Source organism: Mobula birostris, chromosome 19 (assembly GCF_030028105.1).
Source record: "Mobula birostris isolate sMobBir1 chromosome 19, sMobBir1.hap1, whole genome shotgun sequence".
Taxonomy (NCBI): Eukaryota; Metazoa; Chordata; class Chondrichthyes; order Myliobatiformes; family Myliobatidae; genus Mobula; species Mobula birostris.
Window position 1 is genome coordinate 68,257,557 of NC_092388.1, and position 11,543 is coordinate 68,269,099.

The following is an 11,543-nucleotide window of genomic DNA, read 5'->3' on the forward strand; positions in this document are numbered from 1 at the left end:
GTTCAAGAAAGGGAATAGAGATAACCCAGGAAATTATAGACCAGTGTAACGCTCAGCTATATTGGCTCGTAGTTATCTAGGGGAAACGCCGTCCGCCGCACACCTTGTCTCCGGTTATGTCGGTTGCTGTACCACTGCGACCTGATTCAGCTTCAAACATCAATTGTCAGCCAGCAGACAATGTACGTTTTACCAATTACACTTTATAGATATTACTAACTCTGTGAGATTAATAGAAGTTCAATACAGAAACGGAATGGAAATGGTGCCAGACATATCAAAGTTCAATTTCTTTGTGCACACGTTGGAACTTGGGGACCTCTTCGGGACCCCTCTGACCCGCCGACTCGCAGCTCGGGCCCACGCATAGTGATCAACCTGAGCTTTCCCCGCACGATCGTCGTCCTCACGGTCTCTCCTCCGACTCCCCGCCAAAAACCCCTGGTTCCCAGTCAATATGATCATCCTCATGGTCTCTCCTCCGACTCCCCGCCAAAAGCCCCTGGTTCCCAGTCAATATGATCATCCTCATGGTCTCTCCTCCGACTCCCCGCCAAAAGCCCCTGGTTCCCAGTCAATATGATCATCCTCATGGTCTCTCCTCAGACTCCCCGCCAAAAGCCCCTGGTTCCCAGTCAATATGATCATCCTCATGGTCTCTCCTCCGACTCCCCGCCAAAAGCCCCTGGTTCCCAGTCATATGAGACAGCATTATCACCCCAAGAAAGAATAACATGGACACCCATTGGTTCATTTACTCTGTTACCTGTTATAACCCAAGCAAAGTGCTAGCTGGAGACTTTCTCAGCATTTAACATAACAAAGAAGCCATTTTAATTAACATAGGCAGTAACATAAAAGAAGAAACCCCTTACACTAGTGAGCCTGACTTCAGTGGTGGGCAAGTTGTTGGAGAAGATTCTGAGAGGCAGGATTTATGAGCATTTGGAGAGACTGATTAGGTATAGTCAGCATTGTTTTGTCAAGGGCAGGTCATGCCTTACGAAATTGATTGAAGTGTTTGAAGATGTAACAAAACACGTTGATGAAGGTAGAGCAGTGGATATAATGTACATAGATTTCAGTAAGGCATTTGATAAGATTCCCCATGCAAGGCTCCTTCAGAAAGAAGGAGGCATGGGATCCAAGGAGACCTTGCTTTGTGGATCCAGAATTGGCTTGCTCACAGAAGGTAAAAGGTGGTTGTAGATGGTTCGTACTCTGCATGGAGGTCGGTGACCAGTGGTGTTCTGCAGAGATCTGTTCTGTGAGCCCTCCTCTTTGTGATTTTTATAAATGACCTGGATGAAGAAGTAGAAAGGTGGGTTAGTAAATCTGCTGATGACACAGTGATTGGGGGTGTTGTGGATAGTCTGGAGGGTTGTCAGAGGTTACAGTGGGACATCGATTAGATGTAAAACTGGGCTGAGAAGTGGCACATGGACTTCAACCCAGATAAGTGTGAAGTGGGTTATTTTGGTAGGTCGAATGTGAAGACAGAATATAATAAAAATGGTAAGAATTTTGGCAGTGTGGAGGATTTATGAGATCTTGGGGTTTATGTCGATAGGACACTCAAAGTTGCCCTGCAGGTTGACATTGTTGTTAAGAAGGCGTATGGTGTGTTGACATTCATCAACCGTGGGATTGTTCAAGAACAGTGACATAATGGTACAGCTATGTAAGATCTTGGTCAGACCTCACTTGGAGTACTGTGTTCAGCTCTGGTCACCTCACTGCAGAAAGGATGTGGATACCATAGAGAGAGTGAAGAGGAGATTTACAAGGATGCTGCCTGGATTGGAGAGTGTACCTTACGAGAATAGGTTGAGTGTACTTGGCCTTTTATTTTTGGAGTGATGGAGGATGAGAGGTGACCTGATAGAGGTATATAGGATGATGAGGGGCATTGATCGTGTGGATAGCCAGAGGCTTTTTCACAAGGCTGAAATGGCTAACACTAGGGGCATAGTTTTAAGGTGTTTGTACTGAGGGGATGTCAGGAGTAAACTTTTCACACAGGGGGTGGTAGGTGCATGGAATGGGCTGCCAGTGGTGATGGTGAAAGCAGTACAATAGTGTCTTTAAGAGCCTCTTAGATAGATACATGGAGCTTATAAAAATAGAGAGCTATGTGCTAGGCAGTTTCTAGAGTAGGTTACATGGTCGACACAACATTGGCCTACAATGTGCTGTAAATTTCTACATTCCATGTTCTATGTTCATTGAGCAAGAGTCTCACAGACTTACAGGGCAATGAGAGAAGATCTGAGCTGAAAGAATAGTAGAACAAGCTGAAGGAGCTGAATAGCCTGGTCTAGTTTCTTCGTGCTTTATTGTTTGGCAACTAATGAATTTGCATTATACCAACCCTGTGGGTTAAACCTGTAACATCAATCCATTTCACTGAGTGAGGGTAGTTTCTGTGTTGTTATTTCCATAGATGGATTTAATTTAGTTCAGACTGCAACTTAAAGCAAGTTTAAAACTTTTGAAAAGACAAAGGCAGTTCGGTGCACAAGGGAACTGAAGCTGATGCAGATATTTTTAATAATTTGAACCGCGCTGATGGTAACTGAAATACACGAACTATATCGTTGTATGGTCATAGATACTTCAAGATGAATTGCTTTTCTTGCTTCTTTGGAAAACTACCTCATTTGCCGTCTCATCTTACCCCAAGCAATTTAATTATCTATCTGTGTATATAAGATATTATCCATCTCTCTTTTACACCATCTTGAGACATACATACATTTCTTTCACCCATGTAAGAACAGGGCTCTTAAGGATTTAAGGCTGGAGTATGGGAGTACGTGCAGGGCTTGAACACTCACTTGAAGTCCCAGTAAACATTTGAGAATTTACAGTGAGCAATTCATACAGAGGCTGGGCAAACTACTCCAAAACTGTTTACAGAGAGTGGGTTCATTGTTTATTGCATGGAATATTAACATATTTGCAAGAAGTTAACTTCTTAAAGACTCCAGCTTTCTCCTTGCTTGGGATTGTGATGATTTGTCTTCCTGTGAACAGGAGCAGGGGTGGACTTTGTGCTTACTCAGTAAGACCACGGCAATCTTTTATGTTAATGCCAAGTTCCCGCACTGACCCTATTTCCTTCAATTCTCTTATTATCCAAGTATATTTAATCCTCTGCCCTGAAGGTGAGCCTCTACAGCCCACCTGAGTGGAGAATTTCAATGCCACACCACACTTAAGTGAAAAAATATATTTTCCTCTCTGATCTGTTACATTTGGTACTTTAATCTGTGTTTCTCAAGGAAACATTAGCTGCACATCTACTTGTCAAGCCTGTAAGAACTATCAATGTGGTAAAATTTTACTGAACTTTCTCCAAAATCACTTCATTACTGTGAAGTATGACAGATATTCCTCCAGTAAGTCCTACAACTTCAGTAGAGTCAACTTCTGAGGCCTTGATGTTGTGGCACTCTGGGGCATGATCAACAGCTCGCCCCAGTATTCCTAGCAGCCAGTGCTACTTATTGTTCTTGTTTTAAAATGCATTCACAGTGTGCGTGTTCAGTAGAATTATGGTGAGATGTTCAAGTTCAATTACTTTAGCTTGAGTTGCTCACTTGTGAGTTTGTGAGCCACCCTGAATGTAATCGAGGTGTGTAATAATCTCCTCCTCCATCTGTAGGTGATAATCACCTCCTCCATCTGTAGGTGACTGAGTAGTTGTCACCGAGCTGTTGCGCTCTGTTTGTTATTGTGCTTGTTGCAATGAACAGGAGTCAGATACTAGAGAGTATCCTTGTGGCTGACCTCTTAACAATAAGTACTCCTGTTTGAGTACTGTTTGGGGGGCGGGGGACAGCCTACCTTGGGGAAGCAACAGTGGCCATGCCTCTGGCGCAGAGTCCGACCCTGTGGCTCAGAAGGGTAGGGAAAGGAAGAGGAAGGCAGTAGTGATAGGGGACTCTATACTTAGGGGGTCAGACAGGCGACTCTATGGACACAGGAAAGAAGCAAGGATGGTAGTTTTCCTCCCAGGTGCCAGGGTCCGGGATGTTTCTGATCGCATCTACGATATCCTGAAGTGGAAAGGAGAACTGCTAAATGTTGTGGTACGTATTGGTACCAACGACACAGGTAGGAAAAGGGAGGAGGTCCTGAAAGCAGACTACAGGGAGTTAGGAAGGAAGTTGAGAAGCAGGACCACAAAGGTAGTAATCTCAGGATTACTGCCTGTGCCACGTGACAGTGAGTATAGGAATACAGTGAGGTGGAGGATAAATGCGTGGCTGAGGGATTGGAGCAAGGGGCAAAGGTTCAGATTTCTGGATAATTGGGACCTCTTCTGGGACAGGTGTGACCTGTACAAAAAGGATGGGTTGCACTTGAATCCGAGGGTGACCAATATCCTGGTGGGGAGGTTTGCTATTGGGGAGAATTTAAACTAGAATTGCTGGGGGGTGGGAACCGAACTGAAGAGACGGAGGAAGAGGCAGTTGGCTCACAAATAGAGGAAGCTTGTAGACAGTGCAAGAGGGAGGATAGGTAGGTGATAGAGAAGGTACGCGCTCAGACCAATGGTTTGAGATGTGTCTATTTTAATGCGAGGAGTATTATGAATAAAGCGGATGAGCTCAGAGCGTGGATCAGTACTTGGAACTATGATGTTTTGACCATTACAGAGACGTGGATGGCTCAGGGACAGGAATGGCTACTTCAAGTGCCAGACCTTATATGTTTCAGAAAGGACAGGGAGGGAGGCAAAAGAGGTGGGGGCGTGGCGCTGTTGATCAGAGATAGTGTCACGGGTGCAGAAAAGGAGGAAGTCATGGAGGAATTGTCTACGGAGTCTCTGTGGGTTTAAGTTAGGAACAGGAAGGGTCAATAACTCTGCTAGGTCTTTTTTATAGACCACCCAATAGTAACAGGGACATCAAGGAGCAGATAGGGAGACAGATTCTGGAAAGGTGTAATAATAGCAGGGTTGTCGTGGTGGGAGATCTTAATTTCCCAAATATCAATTGGCATCTCCCTAGAGTGAGGGGTTTAGATGGGTGGAGCTTGCTAGGTGTGCTCAGGAAGGTTTCTTGACACAATATGTAGATAAGCCTACAAGAGGAGAGGCTGTTCTTGATCTGGTATTGGGAAATGAACCTGGTCAGGTGTCAGGTCTCTCAGCAGGAGAGCATTTTGGAGATAGTGATCACAATTCTATCTCCTTTAACATAGCATTGGAGAGGAATAGGAACAGACAAGTTAGGAAAGCGCTTCATTGGAGTAAGGGGAAGTATGAGGCTATCAGGCAGGAACTTGGAAGCATAAATTGGGAACAGATGCTCTCAGAGAAACATATGGAAGAAGTGTGACAAGAATAAAATTAGGAGAGCCAGAAGAGGTCATGAGAAGGCCTTGGCGGACAGGATTAATGAAAACCCCAAGTCATTCTACAAGTATGGGAAGAGCAAGAGGATAAGATGTGAGAGAATAGGACCAATCAAGTGTGGCAGGGGAAGAGTGAGTATGGAACTGGAGGAGAGAGCTTAATGAATACTTTGCTTCAGTATTCATTACAGAAAAGGATCTCGTTGATTGTAGTGATGACTTATAGCAGACTGAAAAGCTTGAGCATGTAGATATTAAGAAAGAGGATGTGATGGAACATTTGGAAAGCATCAAGTTGGATAAGTCACCAGGACCAGATGAGATGTACCTCAGGCTACTGTGGGAGGCGAGGGAGGAGATTGCTGAGCCTCTGGCGATGATCTTTGCATCATCAAGGGGGACGAGAGAGGCTCCAGAGGATTGGTGGGTTGCGGATGTTGTTCCATTATTGAAGAAAGGGAGTAGAGGTAGCCCAGGAAATTATAGTCTTACTTCAGTGGCTGGTAAATTGATGGAGAAGGTCCTGAGAGGCAGGATTTATGAGCACTTGGAGAGGCATAATATGATTAGGAATAGCCAAAGTGGGTTTGTCAAAGGTAGGTCATGAATTAAGCCTGATTGAATTTTTTGAGGATGTGACTGAACACATTGATAAAGGTAGAGCAGTAGATGTAGTGTATATGGATTTCAGCAAGGCATTTGACAAGGTACCCCATTCAAGGCTTATTGAGAAAGTAAGGAGGCATGGGATCCAAGGAGACCTTGCTTTGTGGATCCAGAACTGGCTGTTCCAGAGAAGGCAAAGAGTGGTTGTAGACGGGTCATATTCCGCATGAAGGTCGGTGACCAGTGGTGTGCCTCAGGGATCTGTTCTGGGACCACTACTCTTCGTGATTTTTATAAATGGTCTGGATGAAGAAGTGGAGGGATTGGTTAGTAAATTGGCTGATGACACAAAGGTTGGGGGTGTTGTGGATAGTGCGGAGGGCTGTCAGAGGTTACAACAGGATATTGATCAGATGGAAAACTGGGCTGAGAAGTAGCAGATGGACTTCAATCCAGATAAGTGTGAGGTGGTTCATTTTGGTAGGTCAAATATGATGGCAGAATATAGTATTAATGGTAAGACTCTTGGCAGTGTGGAGGATCAGAGGGATCTTGGGGTCCGAGTCCATAGCACACTCAAAGCTGCTACACAAGTTGACTCTGTGGTTAAGCAAGCATACGGTGCATTGGCCTTCATCAATCGTGGGATTGAGTTTAAGAGCCAAGAGGTAATGTTGCAGCTATATAGGACACTGGTCAGACCCCACTTGGAGTACTGTGCTCAGTTCTGGTCGTCCCACTATAGGAAGGATATGGAAACCATAGAAAGGGTGCAGAGGAGATTTACAAGGATGTTGCCTGGATTGGAGAGCATGCCTTATGAGAATAGGTTGAGTGAACTCGGTCTTTTTTCCTTGGAGCGGCGGAGGATGAGAGGTGACCTGATAGAGGTGTATAAGATGATGAGAGGCATTGATCATGTGGATAGTCAGAGGCTTTTTCCCAGGGCTGAAATGCTAGCATGTGAAGGCATAGTTTTAAGGTGCTTGGAAGTAGGTACAGAGGAGATGTCAGGGATAATTTTTTTACGCAGAGAGTGGTGAGTGAGTGGAATGTGCTGCCAGTGACGGTGGTGGAGACAGATATGATAGGGTCTATTAAGAGACTCCTGGACAGGTATATGGAGCTTAGAAAAACAGAGGGCTATGGGTAACCCTAGGTAATTTCTAAGGTAAGGACATGCTTGGCTCAGCATTGTAGGCTGAAGGACCCATATTTTGCTGTGGGTTTTTTATGTTCTATGTTTCTAAACACAACAGTTGAGCTCTTCTCATCTGTTATCATGGACCGAATGCTCACCACAATATTTCTCTGTTGACCAGTGGCCTTCTCAGCTTGCATAGTGTGGCTTTTTCACTGTGGGAATTTCACCGTGAACAGTTGAGTCCTGGAGAGTGCTGTAGAACAGAAAGAGCTTTGAGTGCAGTTGAATTCTTTGAAAGTGGAATCGCTGGTAATCACTGGCTTCCATTGATCAGGATACCGAGTTCGGAAGTTGGGGGGTTATGTCACTGAACTAAAGTGAAGCCACAGCTGGTGCATCTTGTTTTACAATAATTCCCTCTTCACCCACGTAAACGGCACTTCAAGTTATGCAAACAACAGGAATTCTGCAGATGCTGGAAATTCAAGCAACACACATCAAAGTTGCTGGTGAACGCAGTAGGCCAGGCAGCATCTCTAGGAAGAGGTACAGTCGATGTTTCAGGCCGAGACCCTTCGTCAGGACTCTTCCTAGAGATTCTGCCTGGCCTGCTACGTTCACCAGCAACTTTGATGTGTGTTACTTCAAGTTATGGTCAGCTTACTCTCTTGCCATCCCTGCTTTCATTCCTATAGACAGCAGTGACCTTTTGGATAAATATGCTGTATACCTTCGGAGCCTCCAAGTTGACTTATCTATTATCACATTGTCTTGTGTCTTGTTCGGTTTTGCTCACCCTGCTATAGGAAAGATGTTATTAAACTGGAAGGAGTGCAGAAACAAACAACAAGGATGTTGCCAGGACTTGAGGGGCTGGGTTATTGGGAAAAGTTGGAGAGGTTAGTATTCTTTTCCCTGGAGCATAGGAGACAGGGAGGCGATCTTATAAAGGTGAATAAAATCATGAGCAGCATAGTTAGCTCTTTTCCCTTGGCTTGGATAATTGAGAACTAGAAGGCAAAAGTTTAAGGTAGGAAGGGAGAGCTTTAATGGGAACCAGAAAAAGGTAATTTTTTCACAGAGAGGGTGAGGGGTACTGGTTGAGGCAGGTTCATGTAACGCCCTGGTTAATATTTTTACTGCTATGCTGTAGGTATTTCATTTTAGCAGTTCTGTGAGAGCCGTCTGTTCTGCTTTTAGGATGTTTGAGTTAAGGATAAGGGACTATGTCGTTGGACTTAGGAATGTTGTGTCAGCCAATCAGGATGGTGGAACTGGGAGAAGGTTATAGAGAACGGTGGGCAGGGAGGTTTTTGTGATAGACACTGTTGTGGGTTCAGGTCTTTTGGGTGGTAGCTGGGAGATGAAAGGTAGGAAGACGGTTGAGGATGCCGACCCTGTTGCACATGGTGCTTTGTGCAGATGAATGGCATCAAGGTGGAATGACCAATACTCCCGAGGGGGAGCCTGTTTGTTCGAGATGGAGTTTGAGCAACATTCTGAAGGTGGTGTTGACTTTCGCGCAGACTGTGAGTCCAGCACCTGCATTAAAGACAACTTCACGATGAGTTCCAACTTGCGTGCAGGTTTAGACTGTGTTAACTGTAATGGACCCTTTTATTTTTTTCTTTTCTTTTTCCTACTGACTGTTTGATAAAGCTGAAATTTACTTTATAAGTGTATGCAGCATATGATCTGTTATCTCTTGTTGACCGGTGGGCAGCATTTACACAGTATTCGCTCAGATTGAGATGCAGGTGGTCGAAATGTCCAGGCTCTTCTGGTCTGGTGCGACCGAAGTCATATTGACCCTAGACATATGGAGTTTGAGAAAGTGGTTTTTTAACCCTGATTCCATTGGCTTGTTAGTGAGGTGCTAACCAGCTGTGTTTCTGGAGATGCTTGGTAAAAATTGGTTTCATTGTGGGGGCTATCGTCCGCGATCTGATTTGCTAATACTGTGTATTTGCAGTAAGAATTGATGAAGTGGTTTGTGAGTGTAAGCCTGTGTTTAAACTCGTGCCCAGAAAAGTGATTAATATACGTGATTATGGATGCCGTGATTATGTGGGCACGTGGCCAAGTAGTTAAGGCATTCGACTAGCGATCTGAAGGTCGCGAGTTTGAGCCCCAGCCGAGGCAGCGTGTTGTGTCTTTGTGCAAGGCACTTAATCACACAGTGCTCTGCGATGACACTGGTGCCAAGCTGTATGGGTCCTAATGCCCTTCCCTTGGACAACATCAGTGCTGTGGAGAGGGGAGACTTGCAGCATGGGCAACTGTCAGTCTTCAATACAACCTTGCCCAGGCCTGCGCCCTGGAGAGTGAAGATTTTCCAGGCGCAGATCCATGGTCTCGTAAGACTAACAGATGGATGCCGCAGAGATTAAGCTTTGGTGCAATTCAGAGAGATTATCCAGAACTAAGGCTTGTATTCTGAGCGGAATGGAAATCTGCAGCCCAGATGAATTGGTGATTAGGGGTTTAAGTACTGTTAAAGTATTAGGGAAAGTCACCCTCATTGAATGGCATTTTGATCAAATGGCTGGTAAAGATGTTGTGATAGTCCAGATCAGCAAAAATCTGACGGGAGTGGATCTGCCTGGTCGGACTGGGGCTCCTGGAGAAGGAACACCAAGGGCTGTCCATACCTTTAGAGAAGTGGGGAGTGGAGCAAAGGGTGAAGAATTGGGAGACGAGTTTCCCGTATCTGAGGGCAAAGAATTTAAAGACGTTTGCACTCGTTTCTGCAGAATGACAGGAAGGACTTGTCTGATGGGAAAGGTCTAATGAGTCATTCAGCAATTGATTTAAATTCTGAGCTCCTTTTGGCAATTACATCACGGGTTGATAAATGCAGAAGAAAATCTGCGGAGAGCCAAAGTTATTGCAGGCTGGGAGTGTTCTCTGGGGTCAAGCCCACACCCAGTGGGGAAGAAGGAAAGGAGGCTTCGGCTGAGCAGACGTCTCAGTTATCAGATGAATGGCAGTGCTCAGATAATATGATTTAAAACAGAGATGGGTAGAGAGCTTAAAGGGCCCGGCGGCTGATATAGTGAGGTTCCTCAAGGCAGCTAATTATCTGCAAGCTCTAGAAGATGCTTTTGGCACTGCGGGAAGCACAGCCCATCCGAGGATGAAGTTTAGGCACACGTTCCAGAAGGAAGGAGAGAAGTTGTCTGTCCACATTTACAGGTTGGAGAAGCTGCTGCGTTGTTTGTGCCATAAAGGGGGCATTCAACTGTCTGAGAGAAATTGCTTAAGGAGGGAGCAAGTTGTGAAGGGCGCACTGTCACATGACTTGATTGCTCTGCGTATTCGAATGACTTGCAAGATGCGCCCTCCTCCATCTTTTACCGAGTTATTCAGGGAAGTTAGAGAGGAGGAAAACGCGATAGAGGACTAGGAGGCCTCTGTCAGCAGGACAAAGTCTCAATAGTAGCCTTGGTTGCTAAAACGACCCCTGAAGTCAAGCAAGTGGGAATTTTGCAGGATGTTGTGAAAGATCTGAGGGAGGGCTGAGGTACTTCGGGTGATATCAGTTGCTACTGCCACCAAGCGGGACAAAGCCGAAAGGAAGCCGGACCCACTGGTGGGACGTGCCAAGGTGAGGACTGCTATTGAGTGACCAGGAAACTGACTGGTATTCTTTTTTCTTTTTACCACTATCTGTTCCATGAAACGGAAATTTTAAAAATATACTTTCTTTATAATTGTATGCAGCATACAATCTGTTATTTCTTGCTGACAGGTAGTTGCATTTGGGCAGCATTTACACAGTATTCGCTCAGATTGGGGTGTGGGTGGTGGAAACATCCCGGCTCTCCCAGTCAAATCAACCCCAGACACCTGGGTTCGAGAGAGGTGGTGTTCTCACTGCTGAGTCCATTGGCTTGTTAGTGAGGGGTTAACCAGCTGTGTTTCTAGAGACACCTGGTAAAAAGGGGTTTCATACATTTTAAAAGACACTTGGTTGAGTACATGGATAATACTATAAAACCATAAGACATAGGAGCAGAATTAGGCCATTCAGCCCATCGAGTCTGCTCTAGCATTCCATCATGGCTGATCCTGAATCCCATTCAACCCCGTACACCTGCCTTCTCGCCATATCCTTTGATGCCCTGACGGATCAGGAGACTATCAACGTCTGCTTTTGAATATACGCATAGACTTGGCCTCCACCACAGTCTGCAACAGAGCATTCCACAGATTCACCACTCTTTGGCTAAAACATTCCTTCTTGCTTCTGTTCTAAAAGGTCACCTCTCAATTTTGAGGCTGTGCCCTCTAGTTCTGGATACCTCCACCATAGGAAACATCCTCTCTACATCCACCCTATCTCACCCTTTCAAAGTTCAGCAGGTTTCAATGAGATCCCCACTCATTCTTCTAAATTCCAGTGAGTACAGGCCCAAAGCTGCCAAAC